Here is a 13800-nt window from a genome sequence, read left to right as displayed (position 1 = left end):
CTCCTGTTGCTGTCATTTTCTGGATGCTTACAGAGACTTCTGATTGCAGTAGGCTGAGTACCTAAAGTGTGGTTAGCTGGTGCCATGGGTGTCCACTGAAGTGTGCCATCCACGTCTCCCTCCAAGAGGAGGGAACCCAGGGAACCGCCTCCAGTTGCTCCATATTTAGATCTCCCACACACTCATGCTGAGGCCATGCCCTCCCTGGGCTCTTCCCAGCCCACAACAAGGCACGGCAGGAGTAGAACCCCCTGGCCAGCTCTGTCCAGGGCAGGCTCCTCTGGCGGGGGATATTTGCCCTGGGGCTCCCCACAGGCCCAGTTGAGACTTCCTTGGAGCTCGCTGTGGTCAGAGGCTCCTCTTACCCACTGTCCTTCCTTCCCTCTCTCCTCTCACAGGGGTCAGACCCACAGCAGAGATTGGGCCCCTCCCCCCTCTCGGCTGCTCCCTTGCCCCTTGATCCTTCATAGGTACTCCCCCAATACATCTCTGGCATGTCTAATACTGTCTTGGCATTTGCTTCTCAGAGGACCTGGACTGAGGCACTGAGAGACATAAAAGAAGTGAGAAAAAAGTGATCTGTAGTCTGCCTGGGCTGCTGTAATAAATACCACAGACTGGCTGCCACAGCAAACTGTGTTTCTTTGGAGGCATGTGAACATCCAGCCACACCACCCTCCCCATTTTGACTATAATCGACTTAAGAAGCTTAAATGTACAGACAAGAAATGGTTAAGAAACCATTCAAGGCAGGCACCTGGGTGGCTCAGTGGGTTAAGCGTCTGCCTTTGGTTCAGGGTCTGCCTTTGGTTCAGGTCGTGATCCCCGCATCAGGCTCCTTGCTCAGCGGGGAGTCTGCTTCTCCCTTTGCCCCTCACCCACACTGGTGATCTCTTTCTGTCTCTCATGCTCTCACTTTCTCAAATAAATAAGTAAAATCTTTAAAAAGAAACCATTCAAGGCATCCTATAATTTCTGAAATGTTTTGAATTTATGATTCCCTCTTTTTTTCTAGAAAGGTCTTACAAAAATACATAGGACCCAAAAGCTAAAAAGAAGGGTAGAGGGGATCCAGGCAAAGGGAAAATAGGTCTGGAGAGTGACTAGAGAAGGAAATGTGGAGATGGGGACATGCAAGGCACATGCACAGATCTGCCTCAGAACTCCCCAGCAACCCAGCATGGAGGAGCTCCTGGTCTTCACAGGACTCACCAAGACTGAGGTAAAAACCAACCTACTTCCTCCAGAAGACGACCTGCTTTTCTAGTTGCCAAGACCTCCATGAGGAATGGTCCCAGGGCTCCTGGTCAGGGCGTCTCACTGTGAGGACCCTCGGACAGTGGTCCCAAACAACACCCCTAAAAGCTACGATCAGATGTTGCCCAGGGCTGTTTCTCCTGGCAGATCTGCCTGGGGAACGGCCCATTCAGAGCGGCTGTTCAGTGAGAGTGAGTCGCTGGGGGTCAGCCTCATTGGTCCAAGAGCACAGCCTTTGCACTATCTGCCTGATTTCAGTCATTTGATAAGAGCCTGATTTATGAGAGATTGTGATTATGGATGGATGAAGGAAGGAACCAGGTGTTCTTCCTTCATCCATCCATAATCACAATCTCTCATATATCAGGCTCTTATCAAATGACTGGAAACAAGAGTTTTGGTGGTAGCCTTTGGGAGGACAGGGAGACAGGGTTCAACTTCTCCTTGCAAATTTAAGGGCTGAATCAAGACAAGGGCCGGAAGTGGTGGAGGGGAGATGATCTCCAAAGAAGCATGAAATTTACGATTATGGGGAAAGTGAAGAAAAGAAAATAGGAAGAAAGAGAACCTGAATCCTCTGTGTCACCTACAGGCACTGCCTCCGACAACCTTGGTCTCGGGCTTATGCCACTGTTCTCAGGATGGCACAGCGGCGGCACCCCGGCTGGGTCACCTGGACACGAAGGGGCCAGGGCCCTTTCCACTGTGTTACTCTGAATGAGAAGCTCAGGCACCAACCACTTCCGGTTATGCGGTGGGCTCACATCTCAAGACCAGCTTAAGTCACCACTAAAAATTTGGCTTGACTCAAAAAGAGCAAATTGCATTTAGTGGAGGAGGCAGGCAAGGAAAGCGGAGGCATCCCGGGGTAACTGAGGTATTTCGGTATCTTCCGAAGCCTATGACTCCTCATCAGATCCAGTCTACCGCCTCTGAGGCTCCCTTTTCTCTGAACTGAGAGAATTCGAATGGAAGGTATTTCTCCTGGAACATTATCTCCACATGGACTATTACTGCCATTAATCTCTTTTCATGTGTTAGCAATGGAAAACTGACAGCTCCTTCTTTTGTAGAAAAACGAAAGTAGATGAAAGGGGAGTTTAAATGCTGCCCTGGCTTCTCAGGACACATGCTTTTCTCTCTTTTTCAGAGCCGGAAGCTTCAGGAGAGGGAACGGGCTTTGTAGGAATGGCAGGCGCCGGGGGTGGAGTGGGCCAGCACCCCGGTGTCCTTCCTGAGCTCCCGCATCAGCGGACCAGGGGCAGCAGGTTGGGAGGACTCCTGCCCTTCTCAGAGAGCAGGCTGGGCACCAAGTGCTTCGCAGGGAAGATAGGGCACCAAATGCTGATATCGGCCACTGACGCCTGTAAAGTATTTTGCGTTTTATTGGATTCACACACCACCCTGAGAGCAAGTCGTCATCCACCCCATGTCCCAGAGAAGGAGACTGAGCCTGGTCCCCGTGGCCTTGCTGGAGGTGGCCGTGTCCATGTGTGTTGGGTCCAGAACTTGAACCCAAATATGCAAAATGGTGTTCCTCACTACTGGAGATGTTTGGGGGCTAGAGTGAGCAAACGAGCAAGGGAGAGATTTGGGGGACTCAGACTATGATTCAGTGTGGGCCCACAGTCAGTCGTTACATAGTGATAGCGGCAGAGCTCTTTCTCCAAGGACCCAGAGCGTGCAGAGGCCTTGACAGACAGACAGAAACGGTTACAAGTTGAACTTGGGTTTTTCCACTTGTTTTCTTCTGTTTTCATTTGTCTGTTTTTGTCGGGGAGAGGATAATATGTAGTGACCTGCCCTACTCAAGCAATTAAAATCAAATATTAAGCACCCATTATTTTTTCTGAGGATGTGAGGAAGTGAGAATGAAGAACACGAAGCCTCTGCGAGAGGCCAGAAGCTCCTGTCTCTTGTGGGAGAGTTAATCCCGTGAGATCTCTCGTACACCTACCAGGAAGACACGGGGAGACGATGAAGAGGAGGTGGCGGTTGCACGTGCGGGGGTCCGGGAAGCCTCCTGGCCGACTGAAGCTAGACCACGAGGGATGGGCGTTACTTGGAAGGGCAGTGTGGGAGGGCAGATGGCCCTTGAGGGAGAAGGGACAGGGTGATTGAGGGAGAAGCAGGGAGAGTGCTGGGGCACTTGAGACACTACAGGCAGACCGAGAACAGGGGCCCAGGTTGGTGGTGTTGATTATGACCTTGAACAACTAAGTTTGCACCATTACTTATGGAGGGGAAGATTGCAACAGGTTTGGAATGGTCCCAAGTGACAGCCAAGGCCTCCTTCGGTGACTGTTTCCAATAGAGCAGAGTTCTCAGAATCTGAGCCTTCAGGGTTGGAAGCCAGGAGAGGGTCTTTCCTGCCTGCCAGTGTGGGACACTTGACCTCACCTCCCAGAACTCCATCTGCAACCACTCAGGCTCTGCCAGCAGAAGACACTTCCTCCCACTCAGCTGGACTCAGTCTAGGTCCAGACTCCCCGAGGCTCATTCCCCAACCACATAGATGAGCCTTCCACACAGATGAATACAGACTTCCCACCCTTCCTAGCAAACACCACATCTTCTCTTATCTGGACCAAACGTGGGGTGCTGTCAACAGTTCCCGTTGATCATTCTCGGGTTTCCTTGTTCTGCTCTGAGCATGTGCATTTATTTTTCTCCAAGGGCAGCTTTGCACTTTGACATCCTTCCAGCCCCGCCTGCCAGACCATGCACTCCTCTGGGCACTGGGAGCGCAGCAGCGAAGAAAACAGCTTGTCAGTATGAGGTGGGAGAAGGTAGGGGTGGGGGCAGGGGAGAACTGAGGTTTATTATTTACATGTACCAGGCATTATGCAAAGAGCTTTACACATGCTACTATATCTTATTCTTATAAAATGGGATCATTGTCTCCATTTTGCAGATCAGCAAACTGAGGCTCAGGGAGATGAAATGAATTAAGTGAAGTCAAGTAAATGGTGGAGCTGTGATTTGCACCCCTCTCTGTCTGGCCCCAGACAGGCAGACTGATACATCGGAGACCAGCTCAGTGTCTAGAGCATCTTTGAATGCCACATTTAAAGATTTTATTTATTTACTTAAGAGAGAGCGAAAGCAAGAGAGATCACTGAGGGAGAGGGAGAAGCAAACTCCCACTGAGCAGAGAGCCCATCTTGGGGCTCGATCCCAGGACCCTGAGATCATGACCCGAGCCAAAGGCAGACACTTCACCGACTGAGCTGCCAGGCACCCTGAACCTCCACATTTAGAACAGTGTCTTGCACACAGTAGGAGCTCAGTGTTCACCGCATGTTTAGACCCGCCCTCTGAAAGCACTGACTCACTATTCTAAGCCAAACACATTCTAGCTGTATTTCCTCCCAATTTTTTTTTGACTTCAAACCCACAAACTTTTCCACATGAGCGATCTTTCATTTTTCCTGGTACGCTGCCGGGCCCTGGTGCTCAGGCTTCTGACAGCCTATTAAATAATTACGTTCTGTCTTCGCATGTTTTATGAGCTTTTTCCAACAACCCGGCTCAGGAGATAACGGGAGGATGGATGTAGCAGTGTCGGTCCGGGGCTGATGGATGGCCTGCCTTGGGCAATTTGCAAGTGGAAGGGAAAGAGAGAAAACTTTTTCTCCTCTGACTTGGATGCCCTCGGCTCAATCACGCCCTCTGCCTCAGCCTGGCCAGGGTCCTCGGGCGTCTAAGTCTCTGGACTAGACCCCTTTTGTGGCTCGTGCTGCCCCCTGCTCAGCACGCACCCTGGCTCCTTTCCCACTTAAGTCTTGGTCAATAAAAAACTGGTAACACGTATCAAGTGGGAGTGTCGCTTTCCTCTGGAGGCTGTCTCGCTGGGCTTCTCTGTCTAGAGAACATTCTCTACCTTTGCGTGCAAAAACACATTCGCTGTGGCAACGCTATGAACCTTCCTTTTTTGCTGACTTGAGACAGCTCTTCCTCCAAGAAAGAGAGGAGAAAGGAGGGGAGGGGAGGCGAAGGAAGGAAAGGGAGCTAACGTCAGCTGGATGCCGAGGCTTTCCACAGGCACGTTGTTCGAACACCACAGACTGCTGTTTCCAGGGGTGCGCACCCGTGAAGAAACAGCAGCTGCCCCCAGTCGTGGTTGGGGGCAAGAGGCAGAGATGGGAGACAGGGGGCTCCTTCTGGAGAGGTTTGCTGAGTGTGAGGTGCCGATGGGCCACGGCTGGCGGTGCTCAGCAGATGGGGAAACAGAGCCGGGAGCTCGGGCAGGGGGCACAGGCCGAAGAGAGTTATGGCGATCAGCAGCCTAAAGCAGCCATTGCTTTCTGAGAGCTCAGCCCAAGTGAAACCAGCTCCTTCCCGTCTCTACCCAGTCCCCACACCGCCCGCAATCCACAAACTGCAGGATTTTCAAAACCCAAGGGACTGTGCCTTGGTTATTCTATGTGTCTCCCTCAGAATGTAGAGTGTAGAGGAGGCAGCTACGGACAACAGGCAGGAAGGGCTGAAGCAGAGGAGACGAGGACATGGAAGGAAGGACAGGAGGTCAACACCATGGGAGACCTCATAAGAAGGGTCCACATAGAACATTCTGGAAAACTGAGGCATCAAAGGAACAGTAAGGCAGCTGCAGCCAGGGTCTGAGGCCCAGGCCTCCCCTGAGCCCCTGCCCAGCCTGACCTTGGACCCGCAGTGGGGCGGCTGCCCAAGCCTGTTCAGCACTGCTCACATCCTCCAAGTTGATTATAGCATTGCTCACAGTGGGAGGAAACAGAAAATAAACAGAAGAGGGAAATGAAATGAACAGCCAGTCAACAGGTGATTGCTGGAATAAGTTATTGTAAACTTTCACCAGAAGGCCCTGAATTGTAGTGTTTGCCAGTTTCCAGGGTGTAAATTCTCCCACCGTGGACTATTTGAAGCTTCTTGTGATTTATAACCAGCTTTCAAAATTCTCAAATATTGAATAACTTGCTCTTGCAAGAGGTGAGCACTAAATACTAGATGGTCCAGAACACCACTGAATCTTGCACATTGCCATGAAGAGGAATGAGTTAGAATTATACTAGTTAACTTAAAAGTATTTCTATACAATTTTGTTGAATAAGAATAACAAAGGCAGGGAACTATGTGATCCCATATTTGTAAAGCAAGCGTGTGGGGACATGGGCAAAGCAATTGTGTGATCGTATGAGCGAGGAGAAAAGCACGGATGATACACGTTAGGCTGTTGACATGGATAGCTTGTGGGAGCTAATGTGGAAGGAGCAGGAAAAGAGAGAAAAGGGAAAGCAAGGAACAAAGTAGAAAAATACTGGGTCTTTTTATCTTAGTTTTTAAAAAGCACACATAATACACGAAATACAATTAAATTCATTTTACATGAAAGTACATATATGTGTCAAAATTTTAAAAAACAGAGGCAAAGTGAGGCAAAAACAACATAAATGTGGACAGTGGTGAGCAGTACATATTAACTTACTATGTTGAAACTTTTACATGATAATTATTAAAAAGGAAGAATAAATAAATAATGCATTAATAAAATAGTACGTTTAATTAATAACTTTATTCTCATTAGGCAAAAATGTGTATTCTGTTTGGGAAGTAAAGGGAAAGTAAGCAGGGAAGTATGGCGGGGGCAACCCTGTCATCTGATGGAGGTTGACCTTGTGTTCACAGTGGACCACCAGGAGGAAGAGGATACACACAGAGATGGTTGCTGTCCTGGAGAAACAGTAAGACAAACGCTGACCTTCTCTGCCCCAAGGGTGGCCAAAGTGTCAACCCTGGGACAGAGAGGCGGAGTCCTACCACCCAGGCTAGCCAAATTACCAGGAAATAACTTTTACAACACTTTTGAACATTATATAACACATTTATAACATTATTTATACATACATTTGTGGATATGAAAAATCAATCCACATAGTCACAGAATCACTAAATTCAAGAGCTGAACTTCTTGGAATTTAAATCTCTGCAGTCTGAGCGAGAGAAGGCAGCAGCAGCAATTTCCCCCTGACATTAGAACATTCTTCCAAGGTCAGAAGCATAGAACTCCCAACACCTTTGGGCTTCTCTGTGGATCTAGAATTCCACTCCAGATGTAGTCAGTCTAGCTCTGGTCAATCTGCATGGGGGTTTAGCCCATAAATCAGCTTGAAGAATGTGTCGGTGTGGGTCGAAAATGCCTTCAGAGCCTATACAGTTTCCTAACATGATCGGGCATCTCATCCTCACTGTTGTGAAAATGGTCCACAAATCCTGGAGGCGCCTGAACGGCAGGAAGGAAGGGCAAAGAGCGGAGTGGGCTTTCAGCCCGGCCAAGGGCGACTTCAGCATCTGCCCTGGGATCTGGGAGGGCCTGCTCGCTGTCCTTCCTTAGGGAGCAGTTGGGTAGCGCAGCCATGACGCGTGCCGCCCCCTCGATCACGGAGAAGCAGCTGCAGTGGTGAAAGCTTCTCGCTCCGTGGCCGTTTGGAAAAGGTTGAGGAAAGAAGGCGAGGTGGACCTGCGTGCGCCGTCGTGCGTGTGCTGGCGTGCGTACACGCAGGTGTGTGTGCGAGAGAGAGAGAGCAAGTGTGTGTGGGCGCTTGACTGTACAACATTTTATTAGAACCACTTTGCCCATTAACACCTGCCCTGATATCTAGACAAAAACATACAGAATTCAGCTTAGAAAGAAAGGACCGTGTAACGTACCCTGCTGGGAACTCGACATGCATACCAGGCAGTTCTTTCTGGAGGGGAAAATACAGCCTCCTGCACGGGTAAGACAGAGGCACAAATCAACTTTTATAAAAGAGAGAATACATGTGTTAATACGTGTGTTGCACCTGAGCCAGTGACATCTCATTTCTAAGGATGAAGAAAGCTAAGAGGAAAAACAAAATGGTGATGACCCCATTTCATTTTGACACCCAGTAATTTATTTAAGAGGTGCCTCTGTTTAAAAATAACGAGGAAGCATGTTTCTCTCTGCTCCCTAATAAGCAGCCTAAGAGAGAGTCAAAGGGCATTGCATACATAAACCCAGAATGGAAATAAACTTGCGTCGACTAAGATGAAGTTTCTTCTATCTGTGAGAATAGGGGCTGGAAATAGAAATTAAGTTGAATTATGGTAAGACAAAAATAGATGCATTTAGGCATATCTGAGTCTGTAGCCTGATAATTATACCTTCTATGTATATGGCAGAAGTTAAGTAGATAGTTATCTACCTATCTAGCTAACTAGTATATGTGTGTGTGATATACATAATATTTGATATTAATATAATGCTGAAGCATATTCAATATTAATAGAATATAGAAGAAAAAGATACTATGGCTCTAAAACGGAGACAGGATAAAGCAATGGTTCTCAAACTAGGATAAAGATTGGTGTCAGTTAGAGAGCTTGAGAAAATATGGATGTCCCAAAGATTCTGATTTAGTTGGTTGGGGTATGGCCTGGGCATCAAGGTTTTTAAAAGTTTCCAGGTAGTTCTAACGTGCGGGCAAGGTTGAAAATCACTGAGAGCAGGAGAGAGGTTACAAGAATAAAAAAGAGATTTTGGAAATTTTAAATATGATTGTCAAAATTAAACAAAAAATCAGCAAAATAATTGAAATGAAAGGGGGTAAAAAATGCCCTAGAAAGTAGAACAAAAAGAGACCAAAACATGAAGAAAAAAAATCAAAGATGGAAGGGTAATCTACCAAACAGTTGGAGTTCTGAACAGAGAGAACGGAGGAAAAAGAAGGGAGAAATTTTTACCAGAACTTAAGCCCATGAATCACCAAAGACTCACTGAGAATCGAACAAAATAAAAATGGTAGTAGACTCATAGATAGGTATATCATTATGAAATTTTAGAACAGCCATAGTGAGTGAGAGAGAACATCCCAAAAGATCTCAGACATTAAAAACAAAATATAGGGACATATATTAAGGAATATAAAGGAGATTGACATCAGAGTTTTCAGGAGCAATACTGGATTTAGAAAAAAATGGACCAAAGCTTTTAGATTCTAAGAGAAATTTAGTTTAAACCCATATTCACAGGGTGCTTGGTGGCTCAGTCAGTTAAGCATCTGCCTTCAGCTTAGGTCATGATCCCTGGGTCCTGGGATAGAGCCCTGTGTCAGGCTCCTTGCTCCTCAGGGAGCCTGCTTCTCCATCTCCCTCTGCCTGCTGCTCCCCTGCTCATGCTTTATCTCTACCCCTCTCTCTGTCAAATAAATAAATAAAATCTTAAAAAAAAAAACAACCCCGTACTCAGGAAAGACATCAATGGTGTTGGGGGCTTAATGATAGGGGCAGCATGTGTGGAGGGTGCAGGTGGGGGTGGGGTGGGGTTGGGTCAGTGGGTGGAAGTGGGGTGGGATGGGTTAGGGGGTGGGGTGGGTAAACTAAAGCTAGATGTAGACATACAAGGACTCACCTGAGTTACCTCTCATTCATCCTTCCCTAGGAAGTTAGTGCAGGGTGTATTCTGTGAGAAGAAAGGAACAAATCAAGGAGAAAAACATGGGGCACTGAAAATGGGACATTCTACGTGGGAGAGCATTAACAGCAGTCCTATAATTATACTCATGTGGGGACCACTGTTCCATCTGGAAGGGTACAGAAAAGGGAGAACTTGATTGCTAATCTCATATAATGAAATCATTTTTTAAATAAAGATACATGAAGATACTAATGAAGAAGAGAAAGGTAGTCAGAAGCTCTAAGAAAATAGAAAAGCTGTCTCAGCAAGGGAATTTAAACATAATACTGGCATTTTAAATTCTTTGACCTACGAAACCTTCTTATGTAACCAATTTATCTCTTTTATTTTTCTTTTGTATTTTCTGCTTTTGATACCATGTTTAGAAAGGCCATCCCTTGGGGAGCCTGGGTGGCTCAGTGGGTTAAGCATCTGACTCTTGATTTCTGCTCAGGTCACGATCTCAGGGTTGTGAGATTGAGCCCCCTGTGGTTTCTGTGTGGAGCCCCCACAGCGGGCCCCTTCTGAGGCTTGGAGCCTGCCTAATATTCTCTCTTGCTCCCTCTGCAGCCCTCCCCCCCGCCCCCCCCACCCGCCCAGAGCTTGTGTGCTGTCTCTTAAAAAAAAAAAAAAGAAAAAAGAAAGGTCATCTCAGCTCAGAATTAAACACACATTTACCTATGTTTTTCTCTAGTATATTTGTTTATTTCCTTTAAATCTTTAAACCACAGGGAATTTCCCCCGGAGGACTGGGGAGGCGCTGTAGGGAAGGGCTCTGTGCAGGCACCCAAGACCTCACGTGCACCTGCACAGGCCACCTGGGGCCAACTGGACCTGATCGCAGCTGATGCGAATCTTGGCAGAACGCCTTGGGATCTTCCTGGAATGCGGGGAAATGGGGGACTTGAGAGCAGCTGCTCCTCGCTTCATTGTCTCCCAAGGATTCTGTCAGAGACAGCTTCCCACGGCCTCCTGGTTCTGATGAGGTCTGCGGCTTTCTGCCTCACCTCCCTTGGGGTGCAAGCAGGAAGCTAGGAAGCTTCGCAGCAGCCTGACGCTGGCTCCTCGGCACCACGTGTCCTGTGATTAGTGCTGCTGTCACCTGGCCCACGTGGTTTCAGGGTCGCCCTACTCAAGGGCCACAGAGACCTAGCACCCTTGGTTATTCCTTTCTCTGACTGTCTAAGTAGTGAACTTTCTGAATCTATAAAGGGCTTCTTGTTTCCTGACTGGCTAACTCTACGGGTCTTGCCCTGCCCTTGTGCTGGACGGTAGCAATTTATTTTCTATTAAATGGTTAGTAAATTTCCTGACACAATTTACTGAACAGTTCAATCTTTCCCCAAAGATTTTCTTCTTTCTTGTTTCGTTACCTTTAAAAGATCTTCTTATATGTGAGAGTATTTTACGTGCTCGCATCTGTTTCTGAACTTGGTTATGTTCCATTTTTCCCCGTCTCTCTATGCTGGTGCCAGAACCACGTTAGTCTGTGTTCGTTCGTAACGTGTTTTAAAAATGGGTGAAGAAAAGAAAAGTAAAATGGGTGAAGAAAACCCCTCTCTGTCTTCTTCCTTGACAGAATTTTTTGTCTTATCCGGGATGTTCTTACACATTTATTTTAACAGAAAAGTTTTCAATCATTTGGTCAAAACATCTATTTAAAAAAATCCCAACTTGTATGTCACCTATATATTTTTAAAAGATTTTAGGGGGGCCTGGGTGGCTCAGTCTGTTAAGCATCTACTTTTGGCTCAGGTCATGATCCCAGGGTCCTGAAATCGAGTCCTGCATCCGGCTGCCTGTTCAGTGGGGAGCCTGCTTCTCCTTCTGCCTCTGCTCCCCCTGCTGGTGCTCCCTCGCGCTCTCTCTCTGATAAATAAAGTCTTTTTAAAAAAAGATTTGAGAGAGAGAGAGAATGCACCAGCAGGGTGGAGGGACAGAGAAGAGGGAGAAGCAGTCTCCCTGTTGAGCAGGCAGCCAGATACGGGGCTCCATCCAAGGACCCTGGGATCATGACCGGAGCTGAAGGCAGACGCTTAACCCACTGAGCCACTCAGGTGCCCCTGTCAACTGTATTTCAATGAAAAAGAATAATAAAATAAATTTTAAAATCCTGACCTCCTGGAATTTTATAATAGCTTCTTTTGCTTGGAGAACTGACAGCTTCACACTACTGCATCTTCCCATCCAGCAATAGGTATTTCTCCCCATTTACTAACCTTGTCTGATGCCCCACAGTGGAGCCTTGGAGTTTTCTCCAAAGAGGTGCTGCACTTCCTCAAGTTTGTGACTATGTGTCTACATTTTATGTGGCTGTCACCAATGGGATTGTTTTCCATTGTGATTATTGTGGGGTTTAAGCAGGGAGGTGACAGGGTCGTGGTCTTGCGGGGCTGGGGGGGGGAAGGAGGGGGAAAAGGGGAGGGGGAGGGAGAGGAAAGGGCTGGGGGGAGGGGTGGCTGGTGGGGCGGGGCACTGCGCCTCTGTAGGGCCGCTGCCCTAGCATGGTGGCCGCTGGTCTTACCCGTTTTTCTCCTCATCATCAGCTTTTTTTCCCCAAGTGGCTTCTTCGTAGCAAACTCTTCCAGGGCGGGACTAAGCCCCAGCGCTTATTTCACCCAACCTCTGGAAATAGGCCTGTGGGGCCCGGATAGACCTTCAAGGACACTGAGTGTTGAGGAAATCTCGGGATGACATTAGAACCCTTCCTTCTGAAGCCAAAAAGTATTTAAGGCCCCACTCCTTCCTCTTGCTTGTTCCTCAGACTCTGGCACAAAGATGGCTGAGCTCCCATGAAGCTGCTCCAGTTAGCCTGGGGCCTGTAGGACCAGGCCTCTGCCTCTTTCTCAGAAGGGAGGCTGCTTGAAAATGTGGTTAGATGAACGGTCCCCCTGGAGAGGAAACCTGGCAGATGCGGCTGTTGGGGCTGTGAACACCACGGATTTCTTGCTCTTTGCCTTCCCCCTCCTAAGGTGCCTGACATCTAGGCCAGGCAGAGCAGGACATTTTCAAACAGGAAAACGAAAAACACCTAAAAGCTTCCATATAAGAAGATTCCAATCGCTCGCATGTAGTGGGGGCCTCTGCGGGAGTGTGATTTAGAGGAAGGTGTGAGCGCCACATCGTCACAATACCACAGATACCAGGGCACCCAGCACTTGTCGAAGGATGGTCCCAAGGCTGGTGCTGTGTCTTCCATGTTCCGCAGCCCTCGCCCCTGAGGAGAGGGGTTAGCTTCACATGCGGGCGCCCAGAAGGGCCGGCTGTGCCCCTCTCCCTTTCAGTCGCTGTAGCCTCTCCTCCTCAGAGCGGTTCAGTCAAAGAAGTCCTTGGGAGCAGGTGTCTCAAAGACAAGACAGGCCCCAGGCTGCTCCCTGGGGCAGGACACAGACCCAGCGGGGCAGCCAGGAGCATGAAGGGATGACCTCTTAGCGCTTCGGTGCAGAAATCTAGCCTTGCAGAGGCAGTGGGGCAGATGAATTGACAGAAGCAGAGTCGGAGCTGGGCAGAGGAGGTGTCTTTTTAAGTATTTTTAAGATAAACCTCTATTTCACTTGAGTTTCTGTTACTAGGTTTCTAATCCAAGCCACCAAGCAAAAGCAATTACCGTGTCTATAACCCAACCCAAGCTCTGAGAGGTTAGGGAATCTCCTGATCCCAAATGACACCACTATGATTAAACGAAACAATAGACTTTGTTAAGTCTTAGCTGGCTCCTGCTATATGCTAGTATAAAGGACACGTATGAAATCCCTACTATGTGCCCGCCAGATACGTACCCCTTACAGTATTACTTGGTTCCCATCAAACTCTATTATGATTAGCTTATCACTGTGGTTTCGTAGGTAAGCAAAGTCAGGGAAAGTAACACGAAGAGGCAGTGATGCTTAGCAATGAAGAAGATGGGCTTTAGAATAAAGACAGTTGTATGTTTGAATCTCGACCCTACCCCCTTTATGACTTTGCTTTTAAACTTCTTACAAACTTCAATTTCCTTGTCCATAAAACAGGGAAAATGATGTCCGCCTTTTACAGGGAGTGGTGGGATAATGGTGCACCTGCATCATGCCCCTGGTGAGCATCAGCCT

The sequence above is a fragment of the Ursus americanus genome, chromosome 16 (genome assembly GCF_024610735.1).
Source record: "Ursus americanus isolate L20-20 chromosome 16, mUrsAme1.1.p, whole genome shotgun sequence".
Lineage (NCBI taxonomy): Eukaryota > Metazoa > Chordata > Mammalia > Carnivora > Ursidae > Ursus > Ursus americanus.
This window is presented reverse-complemented; position numbering follows the sequence as displayed.